Source organism: Felis catus, chromosome X, assembly GCF_018350175.1.
Source record: "Felis catus isolate Fca126 chromosome X, F.catus_Fca126_mat1.0, whole genome shotgun sequence".
In the NCBI taxonomy this organism is placed as follows: domain Eukaryota; kingdom Metazoa; phylum Chordata; class Mammalia; order Carnivora; family Felidae; genus Felis; species Felis catus.
Genome location: NC_058386.1, coordinates 69,629,257 through 69,645,387, shown reverse-complemented (window position 1 = coordinate 69,645,387; position 16,131 = coordinate 69,629,257). Strand labels below are relative to the sequence as shown.

At 36.9% G+C, this 16,131-nt stretch overlaps 1 protein-coding gene across 2 annotated transcripts in view; it reads left to right on the top strand.

The window, feature by feature from the left end:
• The first annotated feature begins 1,431 nt into the window (after positions 1–1,431).
• Positions 1,432–16,131, top strand: part of HDX (highly divergent homeobox) — a 190,866-nt gene continuing 176,166 nt past the window's right edge. The window contains exon 1 of one of the 2 annotated variants that reach the window (XM_006943850.4): positions 1,432–1,583. The gene's annotated coding sequence lies outside the window, so the exon portion shown is untranslated. Of the gene's footprint in view, positions 1,584–2,082; positions 2,280–16,131 lie in introns of those variants that run through there. The other variant, XM_019824034.3, reaches the window with a different exon arrangement.

Below are 16,131 nucleotides of genomic sequence, written 5' to 3'. Positions count from 1 at the left end.
ATTTGAAATAGCATTACAGTGTAATTTCTTTAAAATTTTAGATATTACTTTTAATGAAGTTACAAGACAACAGAGATATGAATCAAATAAGGGAGTAAAGTCAGGCAAAGATCAAAGGGAACAATAGTGCAAGGGTTCTGATGTGGTCATGAGATTAATTTGTTTGAGAAACGGATAGGCCTGTGTGATTTGAAAGTGCGTTAATTGCAGGGTGGCAGGAGGTGAGGACAGAAAGATGGCAAAGGCCAGATCAATTAGGAGTTTCAGACTATGGTAAGAAATTTTCATTTTATAGTATATGTGAATGTAAACCATTGGACATTCTGGAGCTGGGCATGATTTGATTTTCTTTTAAAAAATCATTGAAGCTGCTGTCTAGATTGTATAGGTTTGAGGTACCCTGCCTTAGGATCTTTAGTGGCTTTTAATAAAATCAACATTCTCTGCCTATTTTCAAATACTTATCCTATTTCCCCACAAGTCCTCATATATGCCCTCTATTTGCTAGGCTGATTTTATCACGGGTTTAATTTTTGTCTATTCCTTCCCCTTTAAGACAGTGCTTAAAGTTCTCTCTTATCCACCATTCAAGAACTATCTCAAGTTTCAATTACAAAATAAAATGCTCCCCCAACTGTCATCACATCGCTGTTGTTTCCAGTCATCAAATGATGTATATCTTGTCCATAGTTGATAATTGAGCACCCAATAATGTACTTAATTTTAGTGTTGTGAATGTTTAATGTGTGCTAATCTTGTCTTCTCAATGATGTTATAAGTTCTATAATAGCATAGGTACAGTAAATTGTACATCTCTTATGGCACCCAGAAAATTTGGGGGGTGTTAACTGTGTAACATATGGCTTGAGTTGTTTTTTATTTTTCTTGCAATGGTGTAGCTGTGACCATGCAACTAACTTCTGGCAGAACAGGATTGATGTTAGGTGAACAGAAGTCATAATTTTAATTTGTTTTAGTTTCCAGAGTCAACCGGTCACATAAAACAGTACACTTGCTCTTATTGACAAATTCCAAAAGCTTGATAGATACCTTCTTGATTTTACTAATACTGAATATATGCATGCCAATTGAATACTGACCACAAAAGACTATTTCTGTATGTCATCATTTGATTTTGGCATGCAACAATTCTGCTGAAAGCGAATCTGAAGTTGGAAGACCAGACAGCACCTGCTCAAATGGTGGCATATTAACTATTATAGTCACAGGGATGCTGGGTGTTCACAGCTATTCAGGAAGGGAAAGATACAGAAAGGCCTGGCCTTGGACACAGCTGATAGCAGGGAAGAGGCAGCCCCACTGCAGGCAGCTATCTTTCCTCCCCCCTCCCCACTCTTGGGTTCTGGGCTGAGGCCTGGGACTGTCCGAGCTGATCTCGGGCTCCCATTGGTCGCTGTCTTTTGTGACGTCACAATCATGATGAGAATTGATGATCGGACACGCTGATTTCATTGTCTGAGGAGGCTGTAAGACCCAGGAAAAATCTTGCTGAATCTGCCTGCCCAGGCACTGGCCTGATTGGGGATCCTCCGATCCTTCCAGTGACCGCAACACGCTGCGAGGTAAGTACCCAGTCTGGGTGGGTGTGAAGGGTGAAAGACGATGAGCAAGACACCGAGCTAATGCTTTGCCCAGTAGAGAGCTTATAGGTTCAGAGGCCTACAGAGGCTGCCAACAAATTTGCGGCGGCTTTTGGGGAGCCAACTGTCTGTAGTTTCCAAGCAAAGGCTGGCGGCAGCGTGAGGTTAAAAAAGAGCTGAGGATAGGGATATAGCAGGTATTGCCAGAGTGCAAAGGATCTTGCTCCTAGAGAGGGCAACGTTGGGGATGCGCTTCTGCCTTCGGAGTAGGAGGAAGTGGCACATTTGCCTCTGAAGAAAGGAGGCGGGGGCGGGGGATGAATTCTACCACTACTAGATTTCACTGGACAGCCGATTTTTCACAGCCCTACTCAAACTCACTGAGTGCTGCGCTTGCGCATTAAGAACATGTGGGGGAGGGGAAGGGGGGAGTTCGTGGCGAGAAGAATAGACGTAGAGTTTGCGCAGGCGCCTTTTCGGTTTCGCTGGAGGAGGTGGCGCTGAGCTCTGTCTGGGCTGAATATAGAAAGAGCTGGGGAGTTGGCCCTGTGATATTTCAAGTGCTGATTGATGGAGAGGGGTGTGCCAGTTATTTTAAATCTGGCTTATTGGGCATACCCACACCCCAAATGGGTTTGATGAATTTAAGAAAGCAGATTCTTAATCTACAGATATCAGGTTTGTAATAATTGAAAGAAGTCGGAGAGGAATCTGTGGAGTAGAAATTACTGAGATGAGAAACCTTTGGAAGAAAAAAAAACCCACTAATTATTCAAATGAATCCAACTTTTAATCTTCAGTGCTAACTCTGATTTGAGGTACCATTCAATGATTTTGAAATTTAAACTCTTTGGAGAGACTCAGAGTGAGACCCATTGTGGAGAGTCAGAGTAAGAAATTTAACTTTCTTGTCTTCTTTTTTCTTCTTTCTTTCTTGAAACGGTTTCTTATAAAGCCTCGGTCTCCCTTTCAGGTTGGTGCTAAGATTTTCTTCTTTCTTCCTGTTTCTCTGCTAAAACCACCAAAGTCAAATCCTGTTTGAGAGACCCTTTCTAACTCTCCCTTTTTGGGAGGGGCAATATTACTCAGCAATTGTGAGGAAAAACCTGCCTGTTTGTTCTTGGTGGAAAAATTGTACAGTAGTGTTATTAACTCTCGACTGTTTCATAGAGAAATCTGATTTTTCCCGTCTATTTTTTATAGTTAAGGGGTTGTCAAGTCCTGGGAAATTTTCTTTTCAAAGGTCACTATTATAATTCTTCCTTTATCCTACAATATAAGCTATCTTCACCACCCATCCAGTCACTCCAGGAACCTCCTAGCCAGCTTTCACTTGTGCTCCAAATCCCTAATTTATTCTGCCAGACTAATGGTCAGTGAGCACTTCTTTTACCAAGTCATTTTCTTCACCAAAATACTCTTGGCTCTATTTTTTTTTTTTTATTGTTTAAAGCCCAACTCCACTTGGATTGCAAAAACTTCATGATCTGGCTTTATTGTACCATAGGAGTCTTATTTTACTTAATTCTTCAGTGTATAATTCTTCTTAATGTCCTTTGGACAATCTATCTCCAGAGCTTTGCTCCTTGCTCACCACCATTCCCTTCACCCAGGATGCCCTCTCTTCTGCCCATTCAGATCATACCGAATTTGAAAACTCAACTCAATTTATACCTCTCCATAAGTGCCTTCCAAGTGTAACCCAACCATCATTAAGCTCACCTTTTCTAGAACTTCTACATCAGTTCTTATATTTGTCACTTTCTTATAGCCTGTATTATTGTCTTATTTGGGTTGTGTGCATGTGTGTGTGTGGGACTAAACTTTTCAAGTGGATTTTAAACCCCCTCTTAAGGGTTGGGACCATGCCATCTAATTCTTTATCTTCTGCCTACAGCACCTGGATGATTATTGGAAGTATCTATAACCATATATTGTCTTTGTATCCCAATTTCTTGGGTAACAAAGTAGTATTATTATAGAGAAAACTGTATATATGTGAAAATTTATTCATCATTGCTTAGGCAAGGGACCCTCCAGTGACTGAATAAACTTGAGCATGAGTCAGAGAAAAGGCAATATGGACATATCTATATAGTGGGTGGCCTCCAAATATATACTGTCTTCATAAAAGACCAAGGGGACATTAACCCAGAAGTGTTTCTATCTCTAACTTTCTCAGTTTGAAAAATACTAAGACATTTCCCATTTTCTGTACTTCTCTTTTATGACATTACATCATGTATGTTCTGTTAAAACCTACTAGTTATTTACTGTGTTTTATTGCAATATATCATACAGTTGCTGATTTGCATTGACTGTCACTAATAGTTTTCATTTGTACCTCTGTTAAATCAGAGCTAATCATTGTGATGGCTATCATAATTGTTATCATATAACATATCACTTGCCACTTTCCTACCCCTTCGGCTTCAAAGTGCATTGTTTCATGGAGCTGAGTTTTATTTGCTAGACATTGTTTAATATAGAGACTTTCCACAGATTTCACTTTGGCTGCTGCTTCACTTTGAGGCACCATGCCAAACAATATCATATGTGGCTTAAGAACATGGATAATAATCATTCTAGGAGTGGATAGTAATCATTCTAGAAGGGTATTATAACCTATAAATTTAAAAATATTTGTCATATATCATTATGAATGAACTGTGAATGTTATTTACTATAAGGGAAAATCCTTTGTCCTTGACTTTTTCTCTTATTACCTATATTATGTAAATTCCCTCAAAGTGTTTTAGCTTGCAACCATTTCATAGTAATTAATAAGACTTACCTAGATATTCACATATAGACCAATAGACTAAACTGTTCAAAGGTAGGACACTCTAGATAGAATGTAATGCTTAGGAATATGCTGCCAATTATTATTATTATTTTTTAATGTTTATTAATTTTATTTTATTTTTAAATATAATTGATTGTCAAATTGGTTTCCATAGAATACTCAGTGCTCATTCCAAAAAGTACCTTCCTCAATGCCCATCATCCACTTTCCCTTCTCCCCCAACCCCCCATCAACCCTCAGTTTGTTCTCTGTATTTAAGAGTCTCTTATGGTTTGCCTCCCTCCCTGTCTGTAACTTTTTTTCCCCTTCCCCTCCCCCATGTTCTTCTGTTAAGTTTCTCAAGATCCACATATGAGTGAAAATGTATGGTATCTGTCTTCCTCTGACTGACTTATTTCATTTAACATCATACCCTCCAGTTCCATCTGCGTTGCTGCAAATGGCAAGACTTTATTTCTTTTTCATTTCCAAGTAGTATTCCGTTGTATATATAAACCACATCTTCTTTATCCATTCATCAATTGATTGACATTTAGGGTCTTTCCGTAGTAATTTGGATATTGTTGAAAGTGCTGCTATAAACATGGAGGTACATGTGCCTCTATGCATCATATGCATATAAAAAAATAAAAGTGTGGTATTTGTGTTTTAAGGTTTATTTTACAATTCCTATCTCAATGAAAGGATGGCTTTGGACGTTGTCATTTAAGTTTTAGTTTGAGCTGCAGGAGATTTTATAATGATGAGCCAATCTCCCCATTTTACAAATGAGGAAGCTGAAGTATAGACAAGTGTAGTACCTTAGCAGGATTAATAAATGGTAATATTTATTAAACACTTAATACCAGGCACTGTGCTAACAACTTTATATGTTATCATATTTAAACCTCACGACATCCCTATGAGATAGTTTCTAGTATTATTTCTCATTTTACAAATGGGAAAACAGTGGCTTAAAGTGGTTGACTTCCCTGGGGCCACACAACTATAAAATGTCACAGAGTTCAAACATTGGTCTGTTTTGACTCTTTTTTTAAAAAATGTTTATTTTTGAGAGAGAGACACAGAGTGCTAGCAAGGGAGAGGCAGAGAGAGAGGGAGCACCAGAATCCGAAGGAGGCTCCGGCCTCTGAGCTGTCAGCACAGAGCCCGTCACAGGGCTTGAACCCATGAACTGTGAGATCATGACCTGAGCCGAAGTCGGATGCTCAACCAACTGAGCCACCCAGGAGCCCCTGTTTTGACTTTTAATCATCAAACTATACTTGACCAAAGTAATATGCAATGAATCTTTGGCAGAGCTTTAGCAAGAATCTGAATATCTGGAGTCCCAGCTTAATTGTGTGTGTGTGTGTTTTATATCATAATGTTTTCCATGAACAACATACTACTTGTATAAAGTCGCTGATTTCTAAGCCTGACCAAATGGTGTATACTTACATTTCTTTTTAGGTATTTTACTAAAACATACTTTCTTGGTCTTGATAGAAAAATATGGCATTAAATTTTGTATGAAATATATATTTAAAGATATTTAATTAGTTCTGCTTTTAAAATTGTATTGTACTTCCAGAAGGAATTATATATTGTGTATTGTTACCCCCAAACACAGTAAAAATACTTGAATTGTTGATTTTAATTTTATAGTAGAGTTAGCTAAACATGAAATTAGTGCTGTCTTAATATACTTGTATAGAGTACATTATATCTAGGCATAGTGGTTTGGAAGTAAGGAGTGAAAATTCTAGAGAGATATATTCTGCATAAGAAGGGAGCTGGAGAGGTTAGCATATTCAGAAGCTGTAACTAACACTATGAGACCTTTCTAGTATGTAAAATTTCAAGACAACAGACTGAAACCTGTCTGCGGAAGTGGAGTCATCCATATACCAACTAGTAGCAAGATTTCCTAGATTAATTGGATATCTAGGTACATGGCAACTAAATAAATGAGATTATATCATTTAAATGCTATACTTTACATTTGTCATCCATAAAGAAATCTGCAATAGAAGCTGTCCTACCTTCTTGGTCTCCTATTGTTTTATAACTAGAGTTATGCTCGAATTGGGTTGATCCTTAGAAGCTTTAAAATGGAGGGGGATGGAGATTTGGACAAAATGGGTAAAGGGGGAGGGAGATACAGGCCTTCAGTTATGGAATGATTAAGTCAAAGGAATAAAAAGCAGAACATAAGGAATGCAGTTAATAATATTGTAATCACTATGAATGGGACAGATGGTAGCTATACTTTTGAACATAGCATAATGTGTAAACTTGTCATATCACTGAGTCATACACCTAAAACTAATGTAATATTGTGTGTAGGTATACTCAAAAAATGTATTGTCAGAGTGACAAAAATTTGGGAAAACATTTTCTTAGCAGTTTTTCCCTTGGAATTGGTGGCAGTTTATTTTAAGATTTTTAAATGCAAACATGTCTCAGGTAGGCAATTTTCTCATGTACACAACAGTTTGTGCATGATGCTTTCCCAAGGTCACGCAAACAGTAAGTGGCAGATCCAGGGCTTTAAAGGAGATGCCATTGTAGATGCATCACTCTTTACTAGGTTATGGACTAGAGAGCTAGAGTGAGGCCCATCTTTATTTATTGTTTTTAAAAATTGTTTGTATGTATGTATATATGTGTGTGTGTGTGTAATTTCCCCCTAATTTCTCTTTCTGAGAAAGAGACTGTCTTTCAGAGTCTTTAGGTCTATGACATTTTTCCTTTTTCTGTCAGTGGAGACAAATAATTTTAATTTTTTTATGTTTATTTTTGAGAGAAACAGAGTGTGAGTGGCAGAGGGGCATTGAGAGAGAGGGAGAGAAGGAGACACAGAACCTGAAATAGGCTCCAGGCTCTGAGCTGTCAGCACAGAGCCCGACATGGGACTCGAACTAGGGAACTTTGAGCTCATGACCTAGGCCAAAGTCGGATACTTACCCGACTGAGTCACCCAGGTGCCCCTAAACAATTTTAATAGAAAGGCCAAGGCTTAAGAGAAAGGGATCATTGTGTTGGCCTCCAATGGCTTCAGAGGCTGAGGGCATATAGACCCGTACACTATTCTTTCCTATTGTCAAGTACAAAGCAATGGCAAAAGCATGTCTTCTTTGGGTTTTGTTTTGTTACACTAATATACATTGTTTATATACATTATACACTAATATCCTTCTTTACATATTGTCTTACTTGGTTGACTTGGGCTATGTATTGTGTGTTTTATGGATGAAGTAGTTATGCCATTTAGGAAAGTAATGATCTGAGACCCATCCTCCAAATAGCTTTACGTTTCCATAGACCCATCAGGTGTGTTGAAATCTCCTCAATAGAACAACAATTGAAAGAGACCCAGGGCATTATGAAATATGGAAGAAAAAACATATTCTACATTAGTGGGACTATTACATTAGTCATAGAATACTCAGCCTTGACTTATCCCCGCTATCCTGAGACAGCATGGAGTTATTTTTGAATATATATGTAAATTATTAAAATAGACATTTTATTTAGAACCTATAGGTTAACTTTTATCACCAATGAATGTTTGAAAGATGCTCAAGGTCAGTTTTGGGGCACCTGGGTGGCTCAGTCAGTTAAGCGACCAACTTCGGCTCAAGTCATGACTTCACAGTTCATGGGTTTGAGCCCCATGTTGGGCTCTGTGTTGGCAGCTCGGAACCTGGAGCCTGCTTCAGATTCTGCATCTCCCCTCTCTCTGCCCCTCCCCTTCTCATGCTCTGTCTGTCTCTCTGTCTCTCCCTGTCTCTCTCTCTCAAAAATAAATAAAAGATGCTAAAGGTAAGTTTCAGTTTTTTCTTCTTTTCCCAACTGCTAGTGCTTAATGTAAAGAGACACTTTTAAAAACTCATTATTGATTGTGATGTTTAGCCAGTGTACTTTTCTGGTAGGGTTGAATGCATCTATATCTATTAAATTTTTGCTCCTCAAAGTGTGTTACATGGAGTACAAGCATGAGCATCACCTGGGAACTTCTTAGAAATTGCAGAATCTATGTCCTCAACCAAGACCTACTGAATCAGATTCTGCATTTTAATATCTCCAAGTGACTCATATGCATATTAAACTCTGAGAAGCACTGATATAAAGTGAAATATGACTTTCTGTGCAACTTAGACTTTTAAGAGCTGATAATCAGAAAAATACCTTAATTTCTTTTATACAGTTTTCACATGTGTAAAGAAATATGTAATCAAAGTCTTACTTGTCTAATATCATCAGCTTGGCTCCATTTTGGAGTCTATCTCATTGGGAGAATAGCTACTCTTGTGTGATGGGTAAAATTGTTGAGCCTGAGTGAATCCAATTATTTTGATGGTAGTAATGGCCTTACTGTTGAAATGATATTTTTCCTAATTGTCAACAGAGTGTTACAAAAGAGTATGAACGTATTGGGGTCACTGTCACTAATATCTTCAAAAGAAACTATACTTAGTTTTCCATTTGCTACTGTAACAAATCACCACAAACATAGAGGCTTACAATAACACATGCATTATGTTCTGGTGGTTTGAAGTCTGAAATAGGTATCATTGAGTTAAAATCAACGTGTCAACAGGGATTTTTTTCCCCTAAAGGCTCTAGGAAATAATTTACTTTATTACCTTTTTTAGCTTCTAGAGGCTACCCTCTTTGGCTTGTTGCTGCATCCATCTTCAAAGCTAGCAATGGCCAATCAAATCTTTCTCATATCGCATCACTCTGGCACTCTTCTGACTCCATCTTCCACATTTAAGGATCCTTGTGATTACATCTGGCCCACTCAGATAATCTAAAATAATGTCTTTATTTTAAGGTCAGCTGATTATAAATCTTAATTCTTTCTGTAACCTTAATTCACTTTTGCGTTGGAATTTAACATATTCTTAGGTTTCATGCATGAAGATGTAGATATCACTGGGTGTGTGTGAGGGACACAGGAATTGATGGCCTTTTCGGCTGATAAGGAAAGTCAGCTTCTAATCTTGTAATGGGAATAAGCAATTAGTGTATGGTTTGAACTGTGTCTCCTACCCCCAAAAACTCATTGAAGTTCTACCCCCCGCCCTCCGTATCTCAGAATGTAGATTTATTTTGAAATAGGGTCATTACAGATATAATTAGTTAAATTAAGATAAGTAAAGTAGGCCCTTAACCAGATGTAACTGGTGTCTTTATAAAAGGGGAAGTCTGGATACTGGTATGCATAGAGAGAGAATGACATATGAACATGAAGATGTCCATGTATAAACGAGGAGAGAACAGAGCCTTCCCTCACCGCCCTCAGAGAGAAAAACTCTCCCAATACTTTGATTTCATACTTCTAGACTTCATAATTGTGAGATAATAAATTTCTGTTTATGCCGTCCAATTACAGTAGACCTAGAAAAGTCAAGATTGTCCTTCAGTTGATATCTAAGTATCATCATCCTCAAAAGCATTTATTTAGTAAGCTTGTATTCTATAATGTGCTAGATGTTGGATGAGGTGAATTAGACATTGAAGAACTTATGATATACATTAGACAATTTTCATAAAGCAACCTCTGAAATAGATGACTTTATGACCCTCCATTTATTCAACTGTGAAAAGAGGGCATAGTATTCATACTATCTAACAGCATTTCTAACTTAAAATCCATGATTTTATTTATTAATTAAATTTTAGGAAGTTATTACATCCATACATTAATAAAAAGTATTAAGTGCAGGCAAAGCCATCAAACTGTTAAACTTTTCTTTGGGATCAGTATCTTAATAACTACCACCTATGCTATTCATTGTCCACTTTCTTCAATTTTTTTTTCTGAACAAGTGCCCTCTTTTAATGCCCAGCCCCCAGCCCCCAGCCCCTAGCCACCTCCCCTCTGCCAAACCTCAGTTTGTTCTCTATATTTAAGGGTCTTTTATGATTTGCCTTCATGTTTTTATCTTATTGTATTTTTACTTTCCTTCCTCTGTGTTCATCTGTTTTGTTTCTTAAATTCCACATGAGTGAAATCATATATTTGCCTTTCTCTGATTGACTTATTTCGCTTAGCATAATGCCTTTAGTTCCATCCACGTTGTTGCAAATGGCAAGATTTCATTTTTTTCTAATATTTAAAACAAAAATTTAATATTCATTTTTTTGAGAGAGAGAGAGCCTGGGGGAGGGGCAGAGAGAGAGGGAAACACAGAATCCCAAGTATGCTCCAGGCTCTGAGCTGTCAGCACAGAGCCTAATGTGGGGCTCAACTTCACGAACCATGATATCATGACCTGGTCTGAAGTTGGACGCTTAACCAACTGAGCCACCCAAGCACCCCAAATTTCATTCATTTTGATAGCTGAATAATATTCCCTGGTATATACCACCTCTTCTTTTTCCATTCATCAGTTGATAGACATTTGGACACTTTCCATAATTTGGCTATTGTTCATAGCACTGCTATAAACATAGGGGTGTGTGTGCACCTTCAAATCAGCATTTTTGTATCCTTTGGATAAATACCTAGTAGTGCAATTGCTGAGTTGTAAGGTAATTCTATTTTTATCTTTTTAAGGAACCTCCATACTGTTGTCCAGAGTGGCTGCATGAGTTTCCATTCCCACCAACAGTGAAAAAGGGTTCCTCTTTCTCTACATTCTTGCCAACATCTGTTGTTTCCTGAGTTGTTAGTTTTAGCTATTCTGACAGGTGTAAGTTTGTATTTCATTGTGGTTTTGATTTGTATTTCCCTGCTAATGAATGACGTTGAGCCTTTTTTTTTTATGTCTGTTAGCCATCTGGATGTCTTATTTGGAAAAGTGTCTATTCATGTCTTCTGCCCATTTCTTCATTGGATTATTTGATTTTTTGGTATTGAGTTTAGGTTTTTTTAAATAGATTTTTGGATACTACCCCTTTATCCAATGTGTCATTTGCAAATATCTTCTTCCATTCCATCAGTTGCCTTTTAGTTTTGTGGATTGTTTCCTTCCCTGTGCAGAAGCTTTTTATTTTGATGATGTCTCAGTAGTTATTTTTTGCTTTTGTTTCCCTTGCCTATGGAGCCATGTCTAGTAAGAAATTGCTGCAGCTGAGGTCATAGAGGTTGTTGCCTGTTTTCTCCTCTAGGATTTTGATGGTTTCCTGTCTCACATTTAGGTCCTTCATTCTTTTTGAATTTACTTTTTTGTACTTTCCTTAAATTTTAAAGAGAAGTAATAAAGACATTGAGAAACACCTTTGTTCTTTTGACTCTTTTGACCCTTTTGAAATTGGTTTAAAACTTATGTTTAGGGGGCGCCTGGGAGGCTCAGACGGTTGAGCGTCTGACTTCGGCTCAGGTCATGATCTCACAGTGAGTGGGTTCCAGTCCCGCATCGGGCTCTGCTGACAGCTCAGAGCCTGGAGCCTGTTTCGGATTCTGTGTCTCCCTCTTTCTTCTCCTCCCCTATTCACGCTCTGTCTCTGTCTCAAAAATAAATAAACATTAAAAAGTTTTTAAAAAGGCTTATGTTCAGGACACAGTATATTAATGATTCTATGCCCACAATAGATGCTTAAGAAATAAATTTCAATAAATGAGTAAATTGTCAAAATATATGACGTGACACATTCATATACTGGAAAAATTTGAGAACAATGACATGAAGAGGAAATGGTTATTTTGATACAGTTTTGCCCTAATTTCTCATTATTGCAAAGTGTATTGTAGTAATACGTGTTCTCATAATTCACAGATGAAGCTGTGGTCTTTAAGTAGCTTTAAGAATATTTTTGCAAATTGTTACCAGGTTTCCTGGATTAATTAGCAGTAAAATAACAATTCCTGAGTATGGTCATGATCAAACACTGGACAGTACATTTCATATGTGCAGATCTTTGCTGATTAACACCAAGGAATATGATTGTAATGAAATATTTAGAAACACAGTTGTGTAATAATCTCTGCCTTTGTGTTTCATATCTACATGAAAAAAAAAACTAGGCAGGAGAAATGCAGTGCCAACAAAAACATTATGGGTCAATGTTAATCCCATACTTTAAACATATATACGCCTATAATTTGACAGTAACATATGTTTTCTAACTTAATGTCACAGGCTTAACATAGGACAATGTCTTTCAAACTAAGGTCTGCAGACCCCTATGGGTCCAAGAAAATGTCTTCAGAGGTCTCTGCAAGTTTTATGGCAATTTTTAAATTTGAGGGTTTTCTTTGACCTTGAAATAATTTATCTTAAAAATAAAATGATGATCTTGAAAGAAAAATCCACAGTAAGCATGCATTCACTCATACACAAAGCCTTTCTACCAGGTATAAAAACAAAACCTCTCTTTTAGAGTCATAAATCACAGTTAAAAGACATTTGATGGAATTAATTGGGTACCTTAATACAGAGTTCCTTAAACTGACATCCAAAGATAGATTTTGGCAGGATAGGAAATATTTTGGTTTTGGTTATGGTTTCTTCTTTCAAATGAAGAAGAAAGAAGGGTCTTTACCTGTGGCTTTATGATTTGGGCTGTGCTCCGTAAGGCTTTTATGTTATTAAGCAGTTTCTTAGCTTATTCAAAATATTTGTGGAAATCAATTTATGCTTCCACTATTTGATGAATTAAATATGTATACATATATTTTTCCACACTATATATAGGTATGTACTTATTACTGTTACATACTTACCACTAGATTGTGTGCTTTGAGGACTCTTTCTCTAATCCCAAAAGAGCAGGATGTTTAATTTTTCCCCTGTGTTTTTCTAGTAAAATTGAGAATGGAAGACAAGAGAATCTGATAGTTTATCTATTTGCTTCTAGGTGAAACTGGAAGCAAATCTTAAAAAAAAAAAATTTGTGTGTTTATTTTTGAGAGAGACAGAGTGTGAGCCAGGGGAGGGGCAGAGAGACAGGGAGGCACAGAATCTGAAACAGGCTCAGCTCAGAGCCTGACGTGGGGCTTGAACTCACGAGCTGTGACATGACTTGATCTGAAGTCGGATGCTCAACTTACTGAGTCACCCAGGCGCCCTGAAACTGCCCTCAAATCTTAACATATACTATTTAAATATTATTCATGAAACACTAAAAGAATATCTAGTCTAAGTAAATGAATATGGCTTTACCCTTTTTTAAAGCAAATTTTAATTACCAATAAAACTTCTTGCTGGGAGTGTGTTAGAGAAGATGTAGAATAGGGTAGGATGGAGTTATGTGGATAATAAAAAAAGGTTAGAAAGAACTAATAAGAATAAGTTTACAGTAAGAATAAGCTTATGGTAGGGGCGCCTGGATCGCTCAGTTGGTTAAGCATACTACTCTTGGTTTTGGCTCAGGTCATGATCTCAGTGTCCTGAGATCGAGCTCTGCACTGGGCGTGGAGCCAGTTTAAGATTCTTTCTCTCCCTCTATTCTTCTCCCACATGCACACACACTCTGTGTCTCAAAAAAAAAAAAAAAAAAAAGGTTTGCAGTATAGTAAAATAAGGGATATATAGATTATTTTGGTATAATGGATAATTTGTTATAATTACTATTTCAAAGTGTGGCTGTGGGAAGTTTTGTAGAGTTCCTCTAAGAAGTAACTGAAAATGCAAGATACATTTTAAAGATGTTAACCTAGAATGTGAATTGCAAGATTTTAGTGGTCAATGCTCGAAGCAGTGCAAACAGCTTGATTAAATAGCGGAAGACAGAAGTGATTTATGTGCACAATTTGGGGCTAGAAATGCAAGAAAAAAAGCACAATTTGGTAGACAAATATGAATGGAACAATATGTATGTGTGGCCCTACTTAGCTCATCATAAGGTACTATATATCTCTGGTAACTGACAGTCATTTCTTCAGAATAAGTGTATGTGGGATTGTATCAAAGCAGAGTTAGGACAACAAGAAATCAGTTATCCAATTGAGGCTTTGTTTATGCCTCTGTTGTTCAATTTATCATCTGTTTGAATTTGATCTTTTTGTATTTTATTGTAATGTGAGTTTTGATATCTGAGTGTATAATAAAGTACTTACAGTTTAAATGTATTTTATTAATTTAACATCAGGACTCTGTAATAAAGCAAGTGTAATTAAAAGCCAATAGGTAATTGTAATTGATAAAACAAAATGAGGTCTAGCATAACAACTGGCTAATGCTCTGTTTCTTTTAAGATAATCTAATCAAAACTTAAAAAAATTATTCAAGTATACATGACATAAATATATTAATTTCACACGCAGTACATAGTGATTTGACAAATATGCACAATAAGTAATGCTTATCACAATAAGTAGTTAACCATTTGTCACCATACAAAGTTCTTACACTATTATTGACTTTATTCCATATTCTGTACTTTTATTTTTTTTTAATTTTTAATGTTTATTTGTTTTTAAGAAAGAGACAGCCAGAGTGGGGAAGGGGCAGAAAGAGAGAGAGACAGAATCTGAAGCAGGCTCCAGGCTCTGAGTTGTCAGCACAGAACCCAATGCAGGGCTCGAACCCATGAACCATGAGATCATGATCTGAGCCGAAGTCAGATGCTTAACAGACTGAGCCACCCAGGCGCCTCTGTACTTTTCACCTTTGTAGCTTATTTATTTCATTTTTTAAAGTTTTAATTTAAATTGCATAGTTAACATACAGTGTAATAGTAGTCTCAGGTATAGAATTTAGTGGTACAGCATTTACATACATACCTTGTGCTCATCACAACTGCACTCCTTAATCCCCATCATTTATTTCACCTACCTCCCTCCCCGCCTCCCCTCTGGTAACCATCAGTTTGTTCTCTATAGTTAAGAGTTTTTCTTGATTTTCGTCTTTCCTGCCCCATGATTATTTGCTTTGTTTTTCAAATTCCAAATATAATTCAAATCATATGGTATTAGTCTTTCCTGACTGACTTATTCTGCTTAGCATAATGCTCTCTAGGTCCATCCATGTTGTTGCAAATGGCAAGATTTCTTTCTTTTTTATGGCTGAGTGATATTCCAATATATGTATATTGGCCATCTGGATGTCTTCTTTGGAAAAATGTCTATTCATGTCTTCTGTCCATTCTTTCACTGGATTATTTGTTTTCTCACTGGTGTTGAGTTTTGTAAGTTCTTTGTATATTTTAATTACTAACCCTTTATCAGGTCATTTGCAAGTAACTTCCCCCATTCCATTGGTTGTCTCCTGGTTTTGTTGGTTGTTTCCTTTGCTCTGCAGAAGCTATTTATTTTTAATTAAGTTCCAATAGTTTATTTTTGCTTTTGTGTCCCTTGACTCAAGAGACATCTAGTAAGAAGTTGCTATGGCCAGTGACAAAGAGGTTACTGTTTATGCTCTCTTCTAGGACTTTAATGGTTTCCTGTCTCACATTTAGGTCTTTCATCCATTTTGAGTTTATTTTTGTGTATGGTGTAAGAAAGTGGTCCAGTTTCCTTCTTTTGGATGTTGCTGTCCAGTTTTCCCAACACCCTTTTTTTAAACAGACTGTCTTTCCTATTGGATATTCTTTCCTACTTTGCCAAAGATTAATTCACCATATAGTTGTAGGTTGATTTCTGGGTTTCTATTCTGTTCTGTTGGTCTATGTATCTATTTTTGTTTTGGTAACCATAATATTTTGATTGCTACAGCTTTGTCATATAACTTGAAGTCCAGAATTGTGATGCCTCCTGCTCTGATTTTCTTTTTCAAGGTTGCTTTGGCTATTTGGTCTTTCAAGATTTCATACATATTTTAGGATTGGTTGTTCACCTCTGTGAAAATT